Raw genomic sequence first — 25,033 nt, forward strand, 5'->3', positions numbered from 1 at the left:
TACCAACAAAATCTTGACTACTTGTAGATGTTGATTGGGTACTATATGTTACTTTAGTACCTAGTGCAACAACCTATATTGCACGCCTCATAAGCGAAGCGTTGAGGTGGGTACTACTGTCACTTCGCGCAAAACATCTGATTTTTCAAACTTAAAATGTCTTTATGTATCATACATTGCACTTGTAAGATAATACATACACACACATATTAAGAAAAAACACTATTTTTAACATTCATGATATTTTTGATGTCATTTTTGTTATTTAAACTAGTTAAAAAACAGTTTAAAAAAGTTCTGACTTGGACGTCCGTGTGTCTGTATGTGCGGAGGATTTTCTTGTTAACACGATAGCGACCGAAATACTTTACTAATCGAGTCTTTTTTTTTCTCTTACGCTTGAGTATGCTCAGGAATAGAACCCTTTCATTTTTCAGGGTCTGATTCGATGTGTTTAATTGTTATTAAATAAACAAAAATAATAATTAATAAATAATAAAATAATTATTAAAAAAAAAATTATGAGGCGTGCACTTTTGGATTTTCCAAACTATCTTTAGTTTTTGGAGTATTTGTGGTGACAATTTTGGTAGTTGGTATTTCTACTTGGATCTCAGATTCTCAGCATCACAGTTATTATTTTGAATGTACCTATTACAAATAAATGTTGTTTCTTTCAACTTGAACTGATTATAAATATCTGCTTGGCATCCTTTATCGGCCATAGTAAATTCCCTTTCATTTAATTTAGTAACTGTTTCGATTGGTAACTGATTCTGTTCGTATTTTCCAATAAATTGTTGATCCGGATATCTTCGTGTCATAAAACAATTATATCTAGCAGCTGAGAATGGTCAATTTTCTTACAACGATACATTGACGGGAATATTGTTGGAATATAGCTAGTAGCTAGGGCTCGCCTCTGCGTCTGACTTTTTGCCTCCAATAAAATGTTCACTGCATATTGTATCATGTCGTTTTGGGTGCCATGGGGACCCATCAGCACTGAAACAAATAAAAAAGGACTGTAATTTTGGAACGCTTATATTATTATTACCTATAGGTTACTTACTTTTTTCTCTTCACAGCAGCTATCCATTTTTGTCTTTGCTGTATTGTCCACTTTGATGTTGGAAACGAATAAAATTTGCACGAAATGTTTTTCCCAGTGTTTTTACAATTTGCGACACAGCATGTACTATGACCCATCCTACTACTATTATAAAGGCGAAAGTTTGTAAGTATGGATGTATGGATGTTTGTTACTCTTTCACGTAAAAACTACTGAATGGATTTGAATGAAACTTTACCACAATATAGCTTATACATCAGAATAACACATAGGATAGGTTTTATCCCGGAAATCCCACGGGAACGGGAACTATGCGGGTTTTTCTTTGAAAACGCGGGCGAAGCCGCGGGTGGAAAGCTAGTATCCTATACATATTACATTGCTCTGTGCCCATCTCGCAAATTTTTACGTTTTTACTTAAAATTATAAAGGAAGTTATGAAAAAAAAGCAATTTGACAATTTCTGCGACGTCGTACCCTACTGCGCTACGATCGATTTGCCGCCACCCACTACGCACATAGACAATAGGATTTTATAGAAGAACTAGCTGCGCTCGGCGGTTTCACCCGCGCTGCTCCGTTCCTGTTGGTCGCATTCCTCGGTGAATGGGCTATCTAACCGAATGAATTTTTCAAATCGGACCAGTAGTTCCTGAGATTAGCGCGTTCAAACAAACAAACAAACTCTTCAGGTTTATAATATTAGTATAAATTACATTTAATATTATAGTATTAATTTTCAATAATAGTTCAAGTAATATTACATAATGTACCTACTCCGTACTTACCATAAGTTAAGTTTTTTGCACTTACGCACGTAAAAATGACATTAAGTACATTTTTATGTTTAAAAAACATTTAACTATATCTATCTATGCAATCTACATGACAATTAAAATGTTAACACAATTTTATATGAAAAAAGCCTTTTCCAAGAAAGAGATAGTTTAAGAAAGATAATATTCTGTATTATTGCACGCCTCATAAGCGAAGCGTTGAGGTGGGTACTACTGTCACTTCGCGCAAAACATCTGATTTTTCAAACTTAAAATGTCTTTATGTATCATACATTGCACTTGTAAGATAATACATACACACACATATTAAGAAAAAACACTATTTTTAACGTTCATGATATTTTTGATGTCATTTTTGTTATTTAAACTAGTTAAAAAACAGTTTTAAAAAGTTCTGTCTTGGACGTCCGTGTGTCCTGTATGTGCGAATCCTTTTTCTTGTTAACACGATAGCGACCGAAATACTTTACTAATCGAGTCTTTTTTTTTTCTCTTACGCTTGAGTATGCTCAGGAATAGAACCCTTTCATTTTTCAGGGTCTGATTCGATGTGGTTTAATTGTTATTAAATAAACAAAAATAATAATTAATAATTATTTATTAAAAAAAAATTATGAGGCGTGCACTTTTGGATTTTCCAAATTATTTAAATTTGCTGTAAGAACGACATCTATCAATTATTATTTTCTTATATATAGGTACATAATTATAATTTTCTTTATTATTTATTGATTTAATAATAATTGTTAACACGATTTTAACTTCTGGTTCAGTATTTATTGCACAGAAAAGACGACGTATAATTATTTTCCCATTACCTACCTATTTATTTCAATGAAAATTTAATATTCATTGTAAAAAATGTAGCTTTACCAAATATTTTTTTTAATTTGCAAGAGCATTGGCCATTGGTCGTTGTTTCATGATATTTTCTAAACATGATTTTAGCTAAATTTTAATGCTCTCTTTAAGACTGACTGATTTAGCGTCCCTGAAACCAAATTCTTAATTTCATGAAAATCGTTGCAGCCGTTTACGAAATTCTGATTGCTCAAATAATTGCATAATTATAGTATTTTTTTTTAAAAATAAGGCCATTAAAAAGTTTCACTTCTTACGTGTGTACCTACACTAGTAACTACACGTACACATTTTTTTTATATATTCTATTAATTAATGTATTCTGTATAGAAAAGTAAAACAATTGAATTAGTTAATTACAGAAGTTATTTAAATATACACGATTAATAATTTTAAATTATTCAATTGTTAATAATTGTTTTAATTAGTTATTATGCTAATCAAGGTATATAAATGAAACAAATATCGCGAAAACCAGTTCAGCCGTTCTTGAGTAAAAGATGGTGTAAATGCGATTACGATAGTTGATTTATATAGGTACTAAATTATCTATCTTTTAACTTTTTATCTAATATCTATATCTACTAATATTATAAAGAGGAAAGGTTTGTATGCATGAATGTATGGTTTTCACGCTTAAACTACTGGACCGATTTCAAAAATTCTTTCACCATTAGAAAGCTGCATCTTTACTATTCTTTACTGAGCAACATAGGCTATATTGCATTTTCAAAAAAAATAGAGATCCTTACCAAAAATGCAATAATGTAACCCAAGGTGTAAAAAATTCCGCAATAAAACTTCTGTCATCGCGTGCGCTGCGGAATCTATTGAAGATAGAACAAAAAAATGTTCTACGGTATTATAGAATGGATGAGTGGAATGGAGAGTTTGTTTGTTTGTTTGAACGCGCTAATCTCGGGAACTACTGGTCCGATTTGAAAAATTCTTTCGGTGTTAGATAGCTCATTTATCGAGAAAGGCTATAGGCTATAATATCATCAACAGGAGAGGAGCCACGGGGGTGAAACCACGCGGAGCAGCTAGTAATAAATAAATGGTTTTCATGCAAATAAAAGACAAATTATTAAAATAATTTTTATTATAATAATTTAAGTTTAATGACTGCCTCACCCGTTACACAAGGATACAATAAAATAAATTACAACAACCATATAATCATGTCTGGTGCACTACATACAAAAGACGATTAATGCCATCCGTCTACCAATAGATGCCGCTAAGTGTATCATTTTAACCAGCAAAAAATAAAATTAGATTTAATTGCAATTTCATTGCTTTTTATAATTTTTTACATACTTTTGTAAATGGAACCTACCTATTTAATTTAATTTTCACTCGATTTTAACTAATTTTACAGAAAAGTTTATATTCAAAACAACGCCATCTCATGAAACTACTATAAACAAGTTATTCTCCTCCGATTTGGCGATGCTAAACGAATACTAGATGGCACTACAGACGTTTTTACGTTACTTTTCACGTTTTTAACACAGACTAATAATAATATCACAGACCACAGACTAATAATAATATACTACGTTTTTAATACATAACCTCATTGCCTTTGCAGTACCTATAAAAAATATTGTAAATGGGTTAAAGCCGTTATTAATTATTACTAACTGCGTTCCTGTAGCGGCTTATATTTGGTAGGTACCTAGTGTATTGATCGTTTTCATACGAAAAATGAATTGTCGGAAAACTTGCGAGATTGTGTGAATATTTGATTGCAAGATCTCATTACAAAATAATATACATAATACAACCTATACTTAAACCGTAGTAAGTATATTATTTCTAGTCACATTTAATTATAAGTATACAAATTAAATAAATATTAAAGGACAATATTACACAAATCGACCTAGTCCCACAGTAATCTCAATTAAGGCTTATGTTGTGGGTACTAGACGACGATAAATATAATTTAATATTTTATAAATACATATATAGATAACACCCAGACCCAAAAACAAATAATCAAGTTCATCACACAAATATTTGCCCTGACCGGGGATCGAACCCGGGACCGTCAGCTCAGTAGGCAGTTACTTTACCTCTGCGCCAACCGCGTCGTTAAGAATATCAAGAATTCATAATGATAATAAATCGAAACTAAAGTTAAATACCTACCTACGTCATCTTGTTTTATTTTCTAAATAATCCTATCAGATTACCTTTATAATTTATATGAAGTATGAACCAAAAAGTTTTGAGATTTAAACCGTAGAAAAGGTTTTGAATGATCCTTTGCGTTTTTTTTCTTTATGCGCCTAAACTGAAATATTTCGACATCGATTCCCATAAGAATGAAGTATTTTCCCGTTATAAAAAGTAGCCTATGTTCATCAGGTAGGTATAATTTTTGCTTCGAATGGTGAAATAATTTTTCAAATCAATCCAGTAGTTTCGGATCCTATCCAATACAAACAAACAAACAATCAAATCATTTCTGTTTTGTAGATAAATACGAAAGTTACTCCGTCATAGTAGGACAAAATAGAAAATAGTGGGACCACAAGAAAATAGGTATTCCCGCACGCGTCTGAACCGATTTTGACGGAAATTTCGATATACATACACGGTACATACCTACGTTGAAAAAGGACATCTCAATTTTGTTGCATAAATAGGATTCAAGGTGTAGGAACAGGGATTGAATAAGGCACACGGTTGAAGCCGTAGAATGAAAGTTGGTAATTTATAAGATTAATTTATTGTAAAATAAACTACTTCATTTTACTTAAACATATTCTATTTATCATTCATTGACTTATCATAAACTTTTGAGTCTAGTTAGGTACTAGTACCTATTATGTGAAAATTTTGAAAAAAATGTTTTCTTTAGGAAATTATTAGCATTAATTACCTTGTCTTGTCATTAATTTATTTACCTACTTGGTAATAATCGGTCGAACACTTGTTTAAAGTTTATTTTCCTTGTCTTTTCCAGGTAATCTAAATTATTTAATTTTTGCAGTAGGTAATTAATTCATTTCGGCTTGAACAGACAAGGCCATTAGGTGAAGCGAGATTGCCAAATATGGGTGATCTGTAGATTGCCGTCCTGCTGTCGAGCGTTCGCGGTACGGACGCCGCGCTGTTGCCGCACTGTGCATTTTGTATGAAAACAAACGACCGGCCGTGCGCCGTACGACAAACGCACAGCTTCGGCACTGTAGCGACTAGCGGTCCGATACGAAACGCATAAATTGAAAGAGCCATAAGTGTTGGAACAACATTCCACCACCATTTAACCAGTTTGACAAATATTAATAATTTTCGTTTCCAATACCGGAGACATATTTTAAAATCCTGTTCTAACCCTGCATTTGTATCGAATTACAGTTTACACATAAACTTTAATTAAATATTTATTTTATTTACTGGTTATAATATAACATAACATTATATAGACCGTTATTTTCTGCCTATTTATCATTATAATTATAAACATTGTAAGTATATGTTAACGGAAATGTATGTAATCCGTCATTGTATAAAATTCCCAGGAAATGTATGTAATTCCTAAAATCGCATGGAAATGTGTGAAATAAATTATTTTATAGTACACATTTCCTAGGAAATCCATATATTACCTAACTAACAGTCGGAAATGTAAAACATCTAAGATATTGGAAGGTACGCGGGACGAGGGGTATGTATGTCGCAATCGGATTGTATAATCCGCCGAATTACAAACGGCCGACATTTTGTAATATGTCGAAAATTCGTAATCAGAAATTTTTGGTTTGGATAAGGGGGTGGGTTAGGTTAGGTTCGTGTTTTTTAGAACTATACAGAAATAGGAGCCCCACGAAGTGGGGCTCCGTCGGCTCGCGACCGTCTTTTTGTAGAATGTTTGAAAAAGACGAATTTCGGCATATTACAAAATGCCGGCCGTTTGTAATACGGCGGATTATACAATCCAACTGCGACATGTACACGGGGACAGCAGGACGAGGGGACTGATTACCTTAAGGACGCTGTCACAAATCTGCGTTATAGTCCGGGATACATCGTCCATTTTTGCAAGTGATTACTATCAAGCTAATTTTTCGTGAGTAGCTTTATTTTGATGAGATGCCCAATAATTTCATGTACGAAACTCTCGTTTGTCGTAGCTACCAGAGGAAACAAGGATAAAATATTTTGATTTGATGGTTCTCAAATATTAATTACCAACTGAATGTTTTTTTTTGTTCAATCTCAAGATTATTATCTAAATTATTCGAAAAAATATTTGTCCTACAAAATCTATGGTTTGATCAAAGAGTCCCCCTTTCCAATGTGTATCGATAACGAAGTCATCATAAATGATTACTAACCAGCTGATTTTTTTATTTTCACTTATTTAATACTTGTATAATTCAACAGACATATTGTCCTACAAATTGCGTAATAAATATTTGGGTACCGTCAAATCAAAAATTTTTATCCTTGTTACCTCTGTAAGCTACCACAATCGAGAGTTTCGTACATGAAATTATTGGGCATCTCATCAAAATAAAGCTACTCACGAAAAATTAGCTTGATAGTAATCACTTGCAAAAATGGACGATGTATCCCGGACTATTACTCAAATTTAGGTATATTTAACGTCGCAACGTGGTTCGCGGGACATCACGCTCACGTAAACATAGCGCAATCCATTTTAAAGACCATCTTCATACTTGATATTTTTTTTTTTATATTTTTATTGAAATTGATTCCAGAAGATTACTGGGAACTTTAAAAAATTCATTTTGTTACTTTTATTAGTAGGTACGATCCTAATAAGTATTTTAGTGTATTCAACCAACTTAAAAAAGTGGGACTATTTTACAAAAATTTGAATATGAATTGTATAATTGTATACAATATCGAAGTTTTTTAAGAAATGTATAAAATACTTTTTTAAGGACGCTGTCACAAATCTGCGCTACTCAAATTTAGGTATTTAACGTCGCAACGTGGTTCGCGGGACATCACGCTCACGTAAACATAGCGCATTCCATTTTATAGACCATATTCATACTTGATATTATTTTTTTTATATTTTTATTGAAATTGATTCCAGAAGATTACTGGGAACTTTAAAAATTCATTTTGTTACTTTTATTAGTAGGTACGATCCTTATGTGTATTTTAGTGAATTCAACCAACTTAAAAAAGTGTGACTATTTTACAACAATTTGAATATGAATTGTATTATTGTATATTGTGTACATATTATTCATATATCGAAGCTTTTTAAGAAATGTATCTATAAAATACTTTAAGAATTATTATCATACATAATATTATGTTACCGGCAATATATTAAACCCGGCATTGTATTTGTATGCAATTCTTAGTAAATGTATGTTATTCCGAGAAACAGTCGGAATGCAATAAATTAAATTCGTCACATTAACTATATCTTTAAATCTGAACTTTTCCTAAGTAGCAAACACATTTGCAAATTTGGGTGGTTTTTGGGGTAGCTATTAACCAATATGAGGTCAAAACTAAAATCCAAGATGGCGCCGACGAAAATTTGAAATCTTTTCGTCATGGGTGTCATTTTCAAGGAGTTGGAGTAGCTATTAAACAATATGAGGTCAAATTTAAAATCCAAAATGGCGCCGACGAAAATTTGACATCATTTCGTCATGGGTGTCATTTTCAAAGTTTTTGGGGTAGCTATTAACGAATATGAGGTCAAAACTGAAATCCAAGATGGCGCTGACGAAAATTGTACATCTTTTCGTCATGGGTGTCATTTTCACGGTTATTAGGGTATCTATTAACCAATATGAGGTCAAAACTAAAATCTAAGATGGCGCCGACGAAAATTTTACATCTTTTCGTCATGGGTGTCATTTTCATGGTAATTGGGGTATCTATTAACCAATATGAGGTCAAAACTAAAATCCAAGATGGCGCCGACGAAAATTTTACATCTTTTCGACACGGGTGTCATTTTCATGGTTTTTGGGGTAGCTATTAACCAATATGAGGTCAAAACTAAAATCCAAGATGGCGCGGACGAAAATTTTACATATTTTCGTCATGGGTGTCATTTTCATGGTTTTTGGGGTAGCTATTAACGAATGTGAGGTCAAAACTAAAATCCAAGATGGCGCGGACGAAAATTTTACATATTTTCGTCATGGGTGTCATTTTCACGGTTATTAGGGTATCTATTAACCAATATGAGGTCAAAACTAAAATCTAAGATGGCGCCGACGAAAATTTTACATCTTTTCGTCATGGGTGTCATTTTCATGGTAATTGGGGTATCTATTAATCAATATGAGGTCAAATTTAAAATCCAAAATGGCGCCGACGAAAATTTGACATCATTTCGTCATGGGTGTCATTTTAATGGTTTTTGGGGTAGCTATTAACCAATATATGAGGTCAAAACTAAAATCCAAGATGGCGCGGACGAAAATGTTACATATTTTCGTCATGGGTGTCATTTTCCCGGTTATTAGGGTATCTATTAACCAATATGAGGTCAAAACTAAAATCTAAGATGGTGCCGACGAAAATTTTACATCTTTTCGACACGGGTGTCATTTTCATGGTTTTTGGGGTAGCTATTAACCAATGTGAGGTCAAAACTAAAATCCAAGATGGCGCCGACGAAAATTTTACATCTTTTAGACACGGGTGACATTTTCATGGTTTTTGGGGTAGCTATGTAGGTATTATCAAATCCCCAATGTAACCGTCGATAAATAGGTATATTTTTCTTACTCCTTTAAAGTAAACTTAAATAAAATAACAAAAACGTAAACAACTACAGTTTTGTAGAAAGTCTTAAAAAAACAAATTTAAAGAACATTGAAATGCATATTTAGAATTTAGAAATGTAATATAAAACGCAACTCTGTGGCAATCATCATCTGTGTTTATATTCTGACAGATATTATTAACTTTAAATATATTCGCTAAACTATATTTAAAATATAGTTTATCTAAAACATTTAAACGAAGAGAATAAAATAAAAAAGAACGTCTGTGCCGAAAAAAGTGGCAGGAGTGAATTTTCTTTGGCGAGATTCATAGATACCAAAATCGCCGCCTTGCTCCATAACGCGACAGTATTACCATGATGCGATCTTGAAATTCGATGACCATCTTGGATTTTAGGTTTGGCCTCATATTCGTTAATAGCTACCCCAAAAACCATGAAAATGACACCCGTCACGAAAAAAGTCTAATTTTCGTCAGCGCCATCTTGGATTATAGTTTTGACCTTATATTCGTTAATAGCTTCTCCAAAAACCATGAAAATATGACACCCATGATGAAAAGATGTCAAACTTTTCGTCGGTGCCTTCTTGGATTTTAGTTTTGACCTCAAACGGGTTAATAGCTACCCCAAAAACCATGAAAATGACACCCATAACGAAAATATGTAAAAGTTTTCGTCGGCGCCATCTTGGATTTTAGTTTTGACCTCATGTTGGTTAATAGCTACCCCAAAAACCATGAAAATGACACCCATGACGAAAAGATGTACAATTTTCGTCGGCGCCATCTTGGATTTTAGTTTTGACCTCATATTCGTTAATAGCTACCCCAAAAACCATGAAAATGACACCCATGACGAAAATATGTAAATTTTTCGTCGGCGCCATCTTGGATTTTAGTTTTGACCTCATGTTGGTTAATAGCTACCCCAAAAACCATGAAAATGACACCCATGACGAAAAGATGTACAATTTTCGTCGGCGCCATCTTGGATTTTAGTTTTGACCTCATATTCGTTAATAGCTACCCCAAAAATCATGAAAATGACACCCATGACGAAAATATGTAAAAGTTTTCGTCGGCGCCATCTTGGATTTTAGTTTTGACCTCATGTTGGTTAATAGCTACCCCAAAAACCATGAAAATGACACCCATGACGAAAAGATGTACAATTTTCGTCGGCGCCATCTTGGATTTTAGTTTTGACCTCATATTGGTTAATAGCTACCCCAAAAACCATTAAAATGACATGACACCCATGACGAAAAGATGTACAATTTTCGTCAGCGCCATCTTGGATTTCAGTTTTGACCTCATATTCGTTAATAGCTACCCCAAAAACTTTGAAAATGACACCCATCACGAAAAAAAAGTCAAATTTTCGTCGACGCCATCTTGAATTGTTTCACCCCACCAATCTATTCAACAACCCATAAAAAAGAGCATCTCAGGCAAGGTCATTTTTAAAACATAATTTAAAATTACAAATAATTGGAATATGAAAGATAAACAGTTTACTCTTATAAAGTATCAAATATTTCAAATCGCGAAAACGACAGTGCACGCACAGTAATCTTTTTCTAATTCGTTTTATTTTTGGGACGAGGAGCGATACACCCGTCCTTCCAAGAGCGCTTCTGAGCGCGGTCTGACGACCCGCGAGAGCAAAATGTATGAAGAAATCGACAAGTATTTTTAATTTAGCTAATTAGACTGGGGTAGAAGCCTTTGAAAATGATGAAAAGATAAAAAAAATCGCAGTCGGATGAAACCCATTAGAAAAGGAGGGGAATATGATAAAAATGTAAGGAAAAATAAATTACGGTCAATCCGAGTTCGGGAAGCGGGAGGGGGGAGCTTTTAAGAGAAAAAAATAGTTTCTCTCGATTTCCGACAAAACTACAAGTCCTATAAAAAAAAGTTCAATGGCAAAGTTGTAGGTAATTAAAAGTTCTACAACTTTGGATTCACAATTTTTTCACATAACCTAAAAATTTAGGTGAAAAATTCAAAAAACCAAGTTTTTGGTCTTTTATTTCTATCTACTTCAAAATTTATTTTTTTTCTACAAAATTTGGTGGAAACTTACTTTATTATGTCCCAAATACACTGTAATTTATTTGATTGAAAATATTTATTTTTTCGCCTTATTTTGAATTAATACCAAAAAAACAACCTAATTTTCAATCGAAAAGTCACCCGTCAAAATATTAGTTTTTTTCAAAAACTTGGGGTGCCTTTTATTTATTGAAATCTCTACTTTCATATGGTGTAAAAAAAATAAACACCACTATAGTAAATGTTCTCAGGAAATGCATACAAACAGTGTGATAATGAGCTTTTACTAAATCAGGCACACTTCTTGAACTCTATATCTTCTCTTGTATCGGCTTTTCGGTAATATTTCAAAAGAAAAATAATTATCTGTTCTAAGTTTAATATTTTACAGCATATTCAAAAGCAAAATGATGTCGATAAAAACATTTCAGGTAGTTCGAGAAGTGTGCCTGATTTAGTAAAAGCTAATTTTCAGACTGTTTGTATGCATTTCCTGAGAACATTTACTATGGTGGTGTTTATTTTTTTTACACCATATGAAAGTAGAGATTTCAATGAATAAAAGGCACCCCAAGTTTTTGAAAAAAGCTGATATTTTGACGGGTGACTTTTCGATTGAAAATTAGGTTGTTTTTTTGGTATTAATTCAAAATAAGGCGAAAAAATAAATATTTTCAATCAAATAAATTACAGTGTATTTGGGACATAATGAAGTAAGTTTCCACCAAATTTCTTACAAAAAAAAATAAATTTTGAAGTAGATAGAAATAAAAGACCAAAAACTTGGTTTTTTGAATTTTTCACCTAAATTTTTAGGTTATGTGAAAAAATTGTGAATACAAAAGTTGTAGAACTTTTAATTACCTACACTTTTGCCATTGAACTTTTTTCTATAGGACTTATAGTTTTGTCGGAAATTGAGAGAAACCATTTTTTTCTCTTAAAAGCTCCCCCCTCCCGCTTCCCGAACTCGGATTGACCGTAATTTATTTTTCCTTACATTTTTATCATATTCCCCTTCTTTTCTAATGGGTTTCATCCGACTGCGATTTTTTTTTGTTTCAAAAATTATCTACTCTAGTCTAAATAATTGAAATAAAATTTTGATTTAGATACAAAAAAATTATCAGAATCTATAAAGGACTATATGTATATTGTATATCCCTCAATAATTTATAGGTAAGAAGATAGATTAGGCTTTTAATTTTCTTAAAATTGTACCGTTTTAGACCCCATTTTTTTGCATTTTATGCGATCATTGTGCTGGGAAAATCGTATTTCAGCGACAATTTTGTATGACGTCGTACAATTTTTATAAGATGATCGTAGATCTGAATATATTATCTTTAAATTAAGATATTACTTTGTTCTCACGTGTAATTGCTTTGAGTTAAAATGGTACCGTAAAATAGCGTTTTTTGTTAAAAATCGGTAATAGCACCCTTAAATACTTAAATGAAAATTTGATTTGATTGAATATAAGTTGATTTAAGAAATGTTAATTAGTAAGATAATATGAACATATTATTATTATTTTACGGTAAGACTGTTACCCGATTGTCTCAATAAGTGCTATAATAAAAAAAATAACAACGTGTTTTATTACAGAAATCATTTACTTTATATACATTTCCTAATACGATATTGGAATTATATATAATTCCAAGGAAGATTATACATTTACTAGGATATGTATGCATTAAATAGTTTATTAAACAATATTTTATACATTTCCTAAGTGGCATCGGCATTGTACACATTTCCTATTAGTTTGAGACCCATTCGTTAAAAAGTCTTCAAATAACGTTTGTTTTATTATCTCGAAACTGCAATTAATAAAAAATGAAAATACTTTTTTTTTAATAATTAATAAAAAATATCCTGTCCAGGATTTTTCCAGTCAAACCATTTTTAATACACTTAATTTATTATAAAATTGGTCTCATTCTATTATCACGCCGTTGCATTTCGACTTATATTCGGATCTTAGACCACTAGGATTTGTATACAATTCCTTGATTTCATACATTTCCGGTAACATATACATAATTTCATTTTATTTATTTACATTAAGTATATACATAATTACATACTGATATTATATCTACCTATACATAATATATATATGTATATATATGTATATCATGTTTTAACTGATGTATTTATTTATTAGTATTTATCATATTAATAGAAATATATCTTTCACATAATATACTCATGTTAAATTATCATTATATACAATTCTAGACTGAAACTCCAATAGTCACTTGGGGTCACTGAAAATCAGTGGTGGTGAGGTATTAATCACCTTGCCATCATATACTGAGTTGGCTCCATTTGTCAGGTCACTCACTGCCACATTACAGTTCTTAGGAATAAGATTATTTTTATTTAATTATTTTTCTTTTTATTTCTTTTTGTTTTTCCTTCGTTTATAAATGTATCTCGTGTTGTGATCTTGACAATAAATGTGTTTTATTTATTTATTTATTTAATGTCCCTTACTGCATGCTTTTCATGCAGTTGTCCGCACCATATGTATTGTGGTCTTTGTCCATACACACTTTCTCCAAAGCCCTGCTTTGGTCTTGTTTGATGTATAAGCTCCTGTATATTAGTAAAAGTTAATCAAATATTTAATTCTTATTTCTTGAAATTTGGTATAGTATTCTTTGTGTGATACAAATCAAAACCAACAGTCAGGTTAGGTAGACTACAATTTACAAAACTGGCAGGGTTGCCATGCAATGGTTGGTGGTTAATGAAACACTTGACTCGACTGTAAGCTTGTATTGAACTGCTTAAACTGTAGAACAACAGGACTATATATTCTAGACGCACACATACAATAGATTACACACTACACTGTAAACTGTAGAATTAATATTAAAGACATAGTTCACTATATATTTTGTAGTCTTTGATTATTTATACAACAGACTAGAAATAAATACTATGTATGCGATTATACCAGCTATTCTAGCCATCCATTTTAGTGTTCCTTAAAATTAAGTACATCTTAGTCAAAGGACAACTTATTGTGCCCTTGCCCGTAATGCACTCATAATAATTTTAAGTTGAATGTTTGTCATTCTTTATGTACCAAACACAGTCACGGCCACGGCGCTCATTCCATTTTACTGGTATTAAAACAGATGAAATCCTTCATGATCCCATATCCTTCTTAGTAGCAAATGTAGAAATCCCTTTCTTGTGTCTACAATGTTTTTGTGGAGAATCGTATTTACATTTAAAAATCCGAGTAGGTACAAAATATTATGTTGACAGTTGACGTTGACACTTGACGCCAAAGACTTGAAAATAAAAGGTACGTGTACATATATTTACATTAGTGCCATCTAGTGGCTCTGGAAGGAAAAGAACATCAAGTCTGTGTTTAACGTGCCATCTAGTGTGTTAAAAGCAAAAGACTAAGAGATATAATCGAACACGTAGTACGTTATTTCCCCACTGGCGCTTTAATTGCGTAAATTCATAGTGCAACTTTTTTTGTATGGAGTGCACCGTCTGTTGTATACGTAGTATATTATTATTAGTCTGTGATATAATCTTAAAATAGCTTTATCTAAAACATATCAGTCTACATTGTTTAAATTTTAAAACATTTTTAGTGTTTAGGGCAAATTTCGATATTATTAATTTTTCAAAAATTAACTTAACTAAATTTTCTTGTTAACATTACGTATATATATTTTTAATTTTAAGAAAGTCTTCTTATTCATTAAAAAACCATAAACTACTTCAAAATTATCCCAAAACACTAATTTTCAAACAAACATTTCTAAATGCTATACATTTTTTAGTTTCCCTTTAACAGATTTTTTCCCATCTTAGTTTCAAAATTCATAAAAAGGGCTTAGATTTATTCGTTGTACATAATACAAAAAAATTAAACTAGCTTCAAGTAAAAATAATATCTAGTTTTTTATCTAGAAAGTGGGAATTAGGCATGCTGTGGTATACAAAAAAAATGTGTGCGTTTACTAGTGTACACACGTAAAAAGTGAAACTTCTTTATGACCTTATTTTTCAAAAAATAATTTACTATATGCATTATGCAACTTTACAGAAATATGTCGAATCACGCGTGATAGGGATAAGAAAATGATGGCGCGTAACGGGAAAATGTCACGCGTAACGAAAAAATGTTGCACTACATTTTTTTCCAACCCCGATAAAGAAGTTTCACTTCAAAAAACTTTAGAGAAAAGACAAAAAAACATAATAATTACCTACATTTTTTTTTACATAAATTTCACCTTATTTTATTTAAAAAAATGCAACTTTCCACATTTTAAACATTTTATACATAAACAAAATTAACAGACGGTATTAACTACTTATTCATAAACTTGCATTTTTAATTTATACAATAAAATATGTTGACAGCTTGGAGCGTATACGCACTATGCGCACTGCGATGCGGCTACCGCAGACCGCACAGTGCGCATAGAAATGAATATTACGTACATAATTGTGCTTGCGGTCAGCCGGACGGCTACCCGCAATGCGGCTACCCGCATAGTGCGTATACGCTCTTAGTCTAAAATAACTTGTGACCTCATTTCATTCAACATTTGCGAATTTTCATTCGCGTAAAAATCATTTGCTTTCTTTATATTTATTAATAGTATAATTTATTTAAATTAACTTTACGCTCTATAAAAATATGGAAAGAAAAAGTTAATTAATTTGGTCTAAAACCCGAGAATGTGATGTTATTAACATAGAATTAAAAGTATCGTTATCTTCTTCTTCTTCTTATATATAAAAATGAATCGCAAAATGTGTTGGTAAGCGCATAACTCGAGAACGGCTGAACCGATTTCGATAATTCTTTTTTTATTATATTCCTTGAAGTACGAGGATGGTTTTTGTGTAGAGAAAACGTAAATATGTACCACGGGCGAAGCCGGGGCGGACCGCTAGTTTTTCTAAAAAATCCTTTAATTGGTGAGCATTTGATTTTGGTAACAATGTCAAGAATATAACATGAAATCTATTGGATCTTTTTTACAATTTCAATAAAACATTTTTTTATATCAGGTCAACGCAGGTGAAGCCAGAAAAACCAGCTAGTACATAATTCATACAGAAATCTATGTTACCACCTTAGATTACAAAATAAAAGACAGATGGAGCGTTGCCGAACTAAACCGAATGATTTATCGTCATTTTCAATAAAGCTATGTGTGCTGTCATTTCGCCGCTGCACTGTACGTACACGGTGCTTCTGTGTGCGTGTAATGTTACCAGATATTGAAAAATTTCCCAAATTTTTCCCCGACTACGGAAAAAAGAGGGTTATGTTTTTCGAGTTTATGTATGTATGTATAATATATTTTCTTTTACGCCCTGCAGTATAAACCGTTGGACCGATTTTGAGTTGTGAGGTTTCATTGCAATCATCTGAATTATTATGTTAGTGGCGGTAGTAACGTAGGCTATTTATAAATTAGCAGTCAAGTTTTAATTTTTATTTTAATATTATTTCGGGTTTGTTGATATTTTTTTTTATAATATAGTAAAAATTCTTTTATTATAATATAAAGTACCTGCCTACTAAAGTTATATATGGACAAAATAATTGTATTCAATTTTTAATTAAATAAATTACATAAAAAAATGTGTGCGTATACTAGTGTACACACGTAAGAAGTGAACTTCTTTATGACCTTATTTTTCAAAAAATCCTTTGCAACTTTACAGAAATACGTCGGTCGAATCACGCGTGGTAGGGACAAGAAAAAGATGGCACGTAACGAAACGAAAAAATGTTACACTAAATTTTTTTCCAACCCCGATAAAGAAGTTTCACTTCAAAAATTTTCAATATTAACTATAATAATTATATTATTTTTTATTTTTCAAAATATATGAATGCAAATAGCGGTAGTTTTTAGTCGAGAATACGGGACATTTTATTTTCATTATAACCATCATAGAGTTCACATAAATTAAATCGCTAGCGAAAACGACTATGGCGTTTTTAAGCTTTATAAAAGTAACAAAATAATGTATTATGCTTATTAAAATAATCTAATAATGATCATGAACCTTTAGTGCACTTTACAAATAATCACTTTCACGATCGAAAAATCCAACAGCATTACCCTGAAGATCTTTTAACCGTTTTACCGTTTTACCAATAAAAATGGCAAATTCATTTTTAAAATACTGGCAACATACGTTGAAGTTTTGTATTCCTTCATATCTGTAAAATTATTATTCGTATAAAGAAATAAATCAGCCAAATAATCTACAGAAAACCTGTGAAACGATGTTTTATCTTTTTTTTTTGTTTTCGGGAACAAATTTTACAGCGTTTTATTATCACAAGACAGCATTTTTTTACTAAAATTGCAAACCCTTTTTGACGTATTGCATGACACTATATGCGCTATAGCACTGGAGCAGCGACGTATTTGCTTTTGATTTCGTATTTTCTTTGACAAGGGCGACGGGCGGTTGTCATGCTCCATCTGTATTTTATTTTGTAATCTAAGGTTACCACATACAAATAAATTTAAATTTAGAAACAAAATACGCAACCTTTTTAAACATATTGGCCAGCTGCATATAGATACAAAATTAATTTTATTATACATTTAAAACCTCCTTTGTCAGTTGACGTTTATGATTTTACAGAATGTCAAAAGTTCAATGTCAAACTTATGTCAAATCGTTTGGTTCACATGTCAAGTGTCAAGGTCAATGAACCTATTATGAATGGTGTTTTAGATATAAGTACATAGTTTTTTTTCTGCGCCTCCTAAATGTGTGTTTAAAAAAAGGCGGCAGATAAAATTACATGTAGTTTAAAATATAACATTATGAATGAAATTTCACTTCATAATTATTATTTATTACTTTTTTAAGGTACATACTTATCTGTAATTTAAATAACTTACAAAAAATTTGCCGCCTTTTTTACGAATCTCATCCATATAAAAATACTTTTCAATCTGTCCTCAAATACTTCAAGCCTACCCATTTCCTATAAAAAAACAATTTCCTTATTCATTACTTCGGTATACGAAACGTATAAATAATGAATACCATAAACAAAAATAATTGTTATTTACGGTTCACGCATCCTTAGTCAGATCATTATTTATAGCTTCAACATCAACAAGAATGTAGCTTTCTGAACACTGGTAGAAGTTTAAAAGACGCATTTTATAGCTCCACCTGTAGGTTTGTATGTATCTGTCACAGGCAAATTGTATAATCTCGCCGTTTACAAACGGTCGGCATTTTATAATATGCCGAAAATTCGTAATCAGAAATTTTTGGTTTGGATAAAGGGGTGGGTTAGGTTAGGTTCGTGTTTTTTAAAACTACACAGAAATAGGAGCGCCACTTCGTGGGGCTTCGTCGGCTCAAGACCGTCTTTTTGTAGAATTTTGGATTTAAGATTTTGACTTTAAACGTACAGAATTTTAGTATTTTCTGATGTTTGATTTTACGCGAGTATTATACATTTAGAAATTAAAGACTTTTTAACGGATTTTAAACGCGATTTATTCATTCTATTCTGTCTCCCCGTGACCACGCTCGCTGTAAAGTGTTCGAAACGTCGGGAAAATAATAGAATGAATAAATCGCGTTTAAAATCCGTTAAAAAGTCTTTAATTTCTAAATGTACAGAATTTTGTTGAAATTCAAACTTTGTCATCAAGGGTCGGTAACGATACAATTAGTTTTAGATTTTTGAAACTTATGATTTGTTTTTAACATTAAATATCTAGAAAGGTTATAACCTTCACCGTGAAAACTTTTAACGTCATAAATTGCCATAAATTTTACCACCAAGTCACGCATTGGCAACATTAATTTAAATTATCTTAATGCTTTTGTCATAAACTTTATATTGTCATTTTATGTTCAAGTCATTTTACACGTTCCTGCTAGATATAAAAATAATAATTAAGGATAAAAACAATTATAAATCTTGCTTTCCAAGTGTAACTTTCGAGATAAACTGATAATAACTGACGTTTATTTGACGTCATACAAAAAAACGTTTACAAAAAAAAATAATGAACATATTTTATCTGTTAATTAATCACCGTAAAACCTCTTTCACTGTCGCAATTAAGATGTACATATATGAACCTTTGCCTTTATAAAAAATAAAACCGGCCAAGTGCGAGTCGGGCTCGCGCACAAAGGGTTCCGTAGCAGCAAATATAATAAATTACAGTTAAATCAACCTATCTCAAAAACTATAAGAGATACTTTGATCAAACCAAAAATCGTTGAAAGAGTTAATTAGCATGCATCACCTCTATTTTTTTTAGAATTTTATACCCCGTAGTTATAAAAATAGAGGGGGGGGGACATACTTTTTACGACTTTGAGAGCTGATATCTCAAAAACCGTTCACTTTAAGAAAAATGTTTTTTAGAAAACTTTATATCATTTTAAAAGACCTTTCCATTGATACCCCACACGGGTATGTACATCGAAAAAAAAAATTTCATCCCTCAGTTACATGTATGGGGGGCCCCACCCCCAATTCTTTTTTTTACTATTTAGTGTCATATTTTTGTAGCGGTTCATACAACACATATTCCCATCAAATTTCATCACTGTAGTACTTATAGTTTCCGAGTAAATCGGCTGTGACAGACGGACAGACGGACAGACGGACAGACGGACATGACGAAACTATAAGGGTTCCGTTTTTGCCATTTTGGCTACGGAACCCTAAAAAACGCTGAAATGTCACCTTTCCCGCCAAAATGATTAAAAAGCCATTGTAAATTGTGGGTTTTTCGTAAGAGACCTTGTGCTTAAGTGCAGTAGGAATACGCAATCTTAGCAATGGTTTTCAAGGTTTGATGTTTCGAAAGATACACATAGTATTTCCAAGATCTATACAATCTATTGGACGAGACGAACAATAAAATTTGTAACATCCTCTTTTGACGGTCGAGCTTTCGCGCCAAAATTGCACAGATAAAAAATCACATTCCGTTCTAAAATAAAAGTACTCTCAGGCAAAACATCAAAGTACATTTTTGCACTTTTAATCACGCTTGTTTGTAAATGTATATTTATTGACGAATACAGATTATTAACAAGTCAAGTACTTAAATGCAGCGTTGAGTCATGTTAGAATGTATCACACGATATAATTAAGGTCTACATCGTCTCATTAAGTAAATAAGTAACGATTTTATCACTACATAGTATAAAACAAAGTCGCTTTCCCTGTCCCTATGTCCCTATGTCCCTTTGTACGCTTAAATCTTTGAAACTACGCAACGGATTTTGATGCGGTTTTTTTTAACAGATAGAGTGATTCAAGAGGAAGGTTTATATGTATAATAACATCCATTAAATAGTGGAGAAGTACTGTTATTTTTGAGGTTTCTAATGTGATGTCGTAAAAAATTACATTTTTTCCGCTTAAATTGCAAACGCAGGCTGAATCCTACGAGTTTTATCAAAATAATGTACTAAGTATTATACACATTGAAAAGGTCTACAGAAAAGTCCGCGATGGTATATGTCTATCTCTTATGGATAACCCACAATAACTTTTTTTTGTCATTTACTTTTTACGACAAATAATGGCTAACTTTCGATGCGATTTTAACCAATACAGCATTAATCCTTAACCAATTAAATACCTTGAATACATTGTTCATTTAATATAGATCTATATGGCCCTTTACACCGTATGATTTAAGTGAATATTTTCGAAGATATTACAGATTTAAAAATTGCGGGACGTAGCGTTTGCAGCGCTACAGGCCGGCCGCCCGGCTATCTATTTTATACCCGTGCGAAGCCGGAGCGGGACGCTATGTTTTTATATACAACGTTCACAGTTTTTCTGTAGTGTATTTAGTATCAGCATTGCACCCGTGCGAAGCCGGGGCGGGTCGCTAGTTTGCGTATATTTTAAATCATCGCATGAAAGACGTGGTACCCACATTTTAACTTCAAAATTTCAAAAACAACTTTTTTATCGAGTTTAAAATCCGTTCGATTTGGGCGTTAAAGTTTAACAAATATGAAAATTAGTATTAATAATTTAAGTATTGATTATTCATTATACTAACAGTAACGCATTCTAAAAGTCCGAATAACGATAAAGCCAAATGCTGTCAGTGATAAACCTACGAAACGGGTGAATTTATTTTTATTAGACTACAAGTAGATAGTATGCTAGGTACTTTAAGTAGGTAAATTAAATTAGTTTTATTCAATCTGAATCAATGCGAAAGTCACGGAAGATTACTTTATTCCAATAAACCAGAAGAAATTTCAACAAAATAAGTATTCAAGTATTTGCACTTCAAAAATATTGTTTTCAAAATAAACGACGGTACAATGAAAACATTCTCGGGTATTTGAAAACATGACCTTGCTACACGTTGTGCGTTACAAAAATAGACTTTCATTCATATTTATTTTAATAATTTCAACTCTTGTTACCATACAAAGTCAGATATTGGTGCTCCGACGGGAAACCATTTTGAAAGATGTGTGTATCATTTTATTTACCTACATTTTATCGACGATTTTTTTTCTTTCAGCACGTTAATTGATTCTAGCATAGACAATAGACGTTTCAACAAGGAACTGTCATTGAAAAATCGCGCCAAAAATTCAAATTATGACATTTAATGACCAAAGACAACGGTCGTGTCAAATGAACGATATCAGAATACATATGAAGTGATAATTGACAATACATTGTTATGTATTGCTGACGTAATAACGCATATTTACGCAAGGCTAGCCTTATTAGATGTTATACAGGGTGTACCAAAAAGTAGTGATGAACGGAAGCTGAGAGGTAGAGGACCTAAAGGGCTATCCGAATCACCCCCATGTATGTTATGCGATTTTTCGTATTTTCGGAGTTATGAGGTTTTTTTCAATTTTTCACCTATCGCCGAGTACGATGATATTTTCACTCATGCTGACGTCAATGATTGCGGAAGATGCTTGATTTTTTTTGTGTGCTAAGCTGAAAGATAGGCCAATTCAGTATGGTAACATTTACTATCGTTAGATCTTTGAATGGAATAAAAAAAAGAATTAAATGGCAAGAAAGATAAAATTACCCAATATGTTCACCACTTCAAGGGCCCGTAAAAAAATAAAATCACATAAAAAAAGTTTTCCGTTTGTCTTTTAAAAACTTGCTCTATCTATCAGATAGCTACCCTGAAAATTTCATTTAATTATTCAGAAGGCTTCAATCGAAAAATTTAAACCTAAATGTGGTAAGTGCAAAAATTGAATTAACTTGATGATCATTAAAACCAATAAATAGGTGTTTAATTACCAGAAATTTTTAAAATAACCCCGCTGTTGCTCAATGCAAGTGCGACATCACCGTAAAAAGTTGTCTTTTAAATGTCTGAATGCCCTTTTATCATTTTTAATGGTTTCTTCTGCTACTATGAATTTCCGGGTTATTTCGTCCAAATTGTGGCATTTTCTCAAGTAGCCGAGGTCTTTTTAGTATTCCCATTGAAACAAATCAATGGGGTTTAGGTCGAGGGACCGTGGAGGCCAGGCTTTAAGGCAGGCATCACCGGCGCATGCGCAGGCTGCAACGACCAATCCATCTTTCAGGGTATCTTTGCCCTTTAGCCTGGCCTGCACGGTCCCCGGACATAAACCCTATTGATTTTTTTCCTTGGGGATACTACAAAGACGAGAGACTGCCACAATTTGGACGAAATAACCCGGAAATTCATAGTAGCAGAAGAAACCATTAAAAATGATAAAAGGGCATTCAGACATTTAAAAGACAACTTTTTACGGTGATGTCGCACTTGCATTGAGCAACAGCGGGGTTATTTTAAAAATTTCTGGTAATTAAACACCTATTTATTGGTTTTAATGATCATCAAGTTAATTCAATTTTTGCACTTACCACATTTAGATTTAAATTTTTCGATTGAAGCTTTCTGAATAATTAAATGAAATTTTCAGGGTAGCTATCTGATAGATAGAGCAAGTTTTTAAAAGTCAAACGGAAAACTTTTTTTATGTGATTTTATTTTTTTACGGGCCCTTGAAGTGGTGAACATACTGGGTAATTTTATATTTCTTGCCATTTAATTCTTTTTTTTATTCCATTCAAAGATCTAACGATAGTAAATGTTACCATACTGAATTGGCCTATCTTTCAGCTTAGCACACAAAAAAAATCAAGCATCTTCCGCAATCATTGACGTCAGCATGAGTGAAAATATCATCGTACTCGGCGATAGGTGAAAAATTGAAAAAAACGTCATAACTCCGAAAATACGAAAAATCGCATAACATACATGGGGGTGATTCGGATAGCCCTTTAGGTCCTCTACCTCTCAGCTTCCGTTCATCACTACTTTTTGGTACACCCTGTATAAACCAACGTGATTTGGATACTAACGAATCGAAGTATATGGCCAGGAATTCGAGATTCTTAATTAATTAGTTTTCGTAGTCGATTAGAATTATAATTCTGAATTATAATCTTATATATAAAATTCTCGTGTCACAATGTTAGTCTGCATACTCCTCCGAAACGGGTGGACCGATTCTCATGAAATTTTCTGTGCATATCGGGTAAGTCTGAGAATCGGCCAACATCTATTTTTCATATGTACCACGGGCGAAGCCGGGGCGGACCGCTAGTAATCTATGTATAATCCATTTATACATAAGAGCTTCCGACAGAGTCTCTTGGTTAATAAACGATACTTTGTAGTTAAAATTGTACACTGATTATTATAACTCTGAACTTTTAGTAACTATAAGATAATAGAAATTTTGATCGATTTATCTACAAAAGCATCCAAATCACACTGAACTTAAAAGACACTCACACAATAATTTCACACAATAATTTTCACTCCATTAGTTTAAAAAAAGGGCGACAGCATGTAATACATATCTGCCAAATTGCGCGTCTCATAGGAGGCCTGTGGTACAGCAGTGGGAACAATCATAGAGTAAATTAAGTCCGAAGCAACAATGTCTGTACTTTGGCTTTTATCAAGCTATGTATATGCGAACTACATCCCTTGATGATTACATAAATTTAGTTCCTTCGTTGTATGCCTTCAGTAGATAATTGGGTTATAAAAACTAAGGTTGATATTTAAGAATACGCTGATGCTGTTAACATGAGGTAAAGCCGGATTTAAAAAAATAATCATATGTATTCATGCATAGATAAAACAAATACCCACTTGTTCGTTCGTTTATCCTGTTAAATATTTAACGATTTGTGCGTATTTGACTGTCAGTCCTTTGTTGGTTCAATAATTATTGAATGAATTACGCAACTCTTCAACTCAACGTTTTTTTGGTACAAATTCTATTTCTAGTATTAATTAACAAGTGCGATGTAAGTGGCAGAACTTAACCTTGTTTTACAAGTTTCGCTTTGAAGCCAAACCATTGCATACTTGTTTCAATGATAGTCATACCTCTATCATCGAAACATACGATA

The 25,033-nt window shown here is 32.3% G+C and overlaps 1 long non-coding RNA gene across 1 annotated transcript in view; it reads left to right on the forward strand.

Annotated features, from left to right (window-relative positions):
- LOC149896654 (uncharacterized) overlaps nt 1-15,663 on the forward strand; it is a 209,249-nt gene extending 193,586 nt beyond the window's left edge. Inside the window, exon 2 of the long non-coding RNA XR_016458323.1 lies at nt 15,413-15,663. This is a non-coding gene — a long non-coding RNA (uncharacterized LOC149896654). The remainder of the gene's footprint in view (nt 1-15,412) is intronic.
- The last annotated feature ends 9,370 nt before the right edge of the window (nt 15,664-25,033 follow it).

Source organism: Colias eurytheme, chromosome 28 (assembly GCF_061535395.1).
Source record: "Colias eurytheme isolate Ceu_HAF_F1 chromosome 28, ilColEury1 Martin Lab GWU primary, whole genome shotgun sequence".
Lineage (NCBI taxonomy): Eukaryota > Metazoa > Arthropoda > Insecta > Lepidoptera > Pieridae > Colias > Colias eurytheme.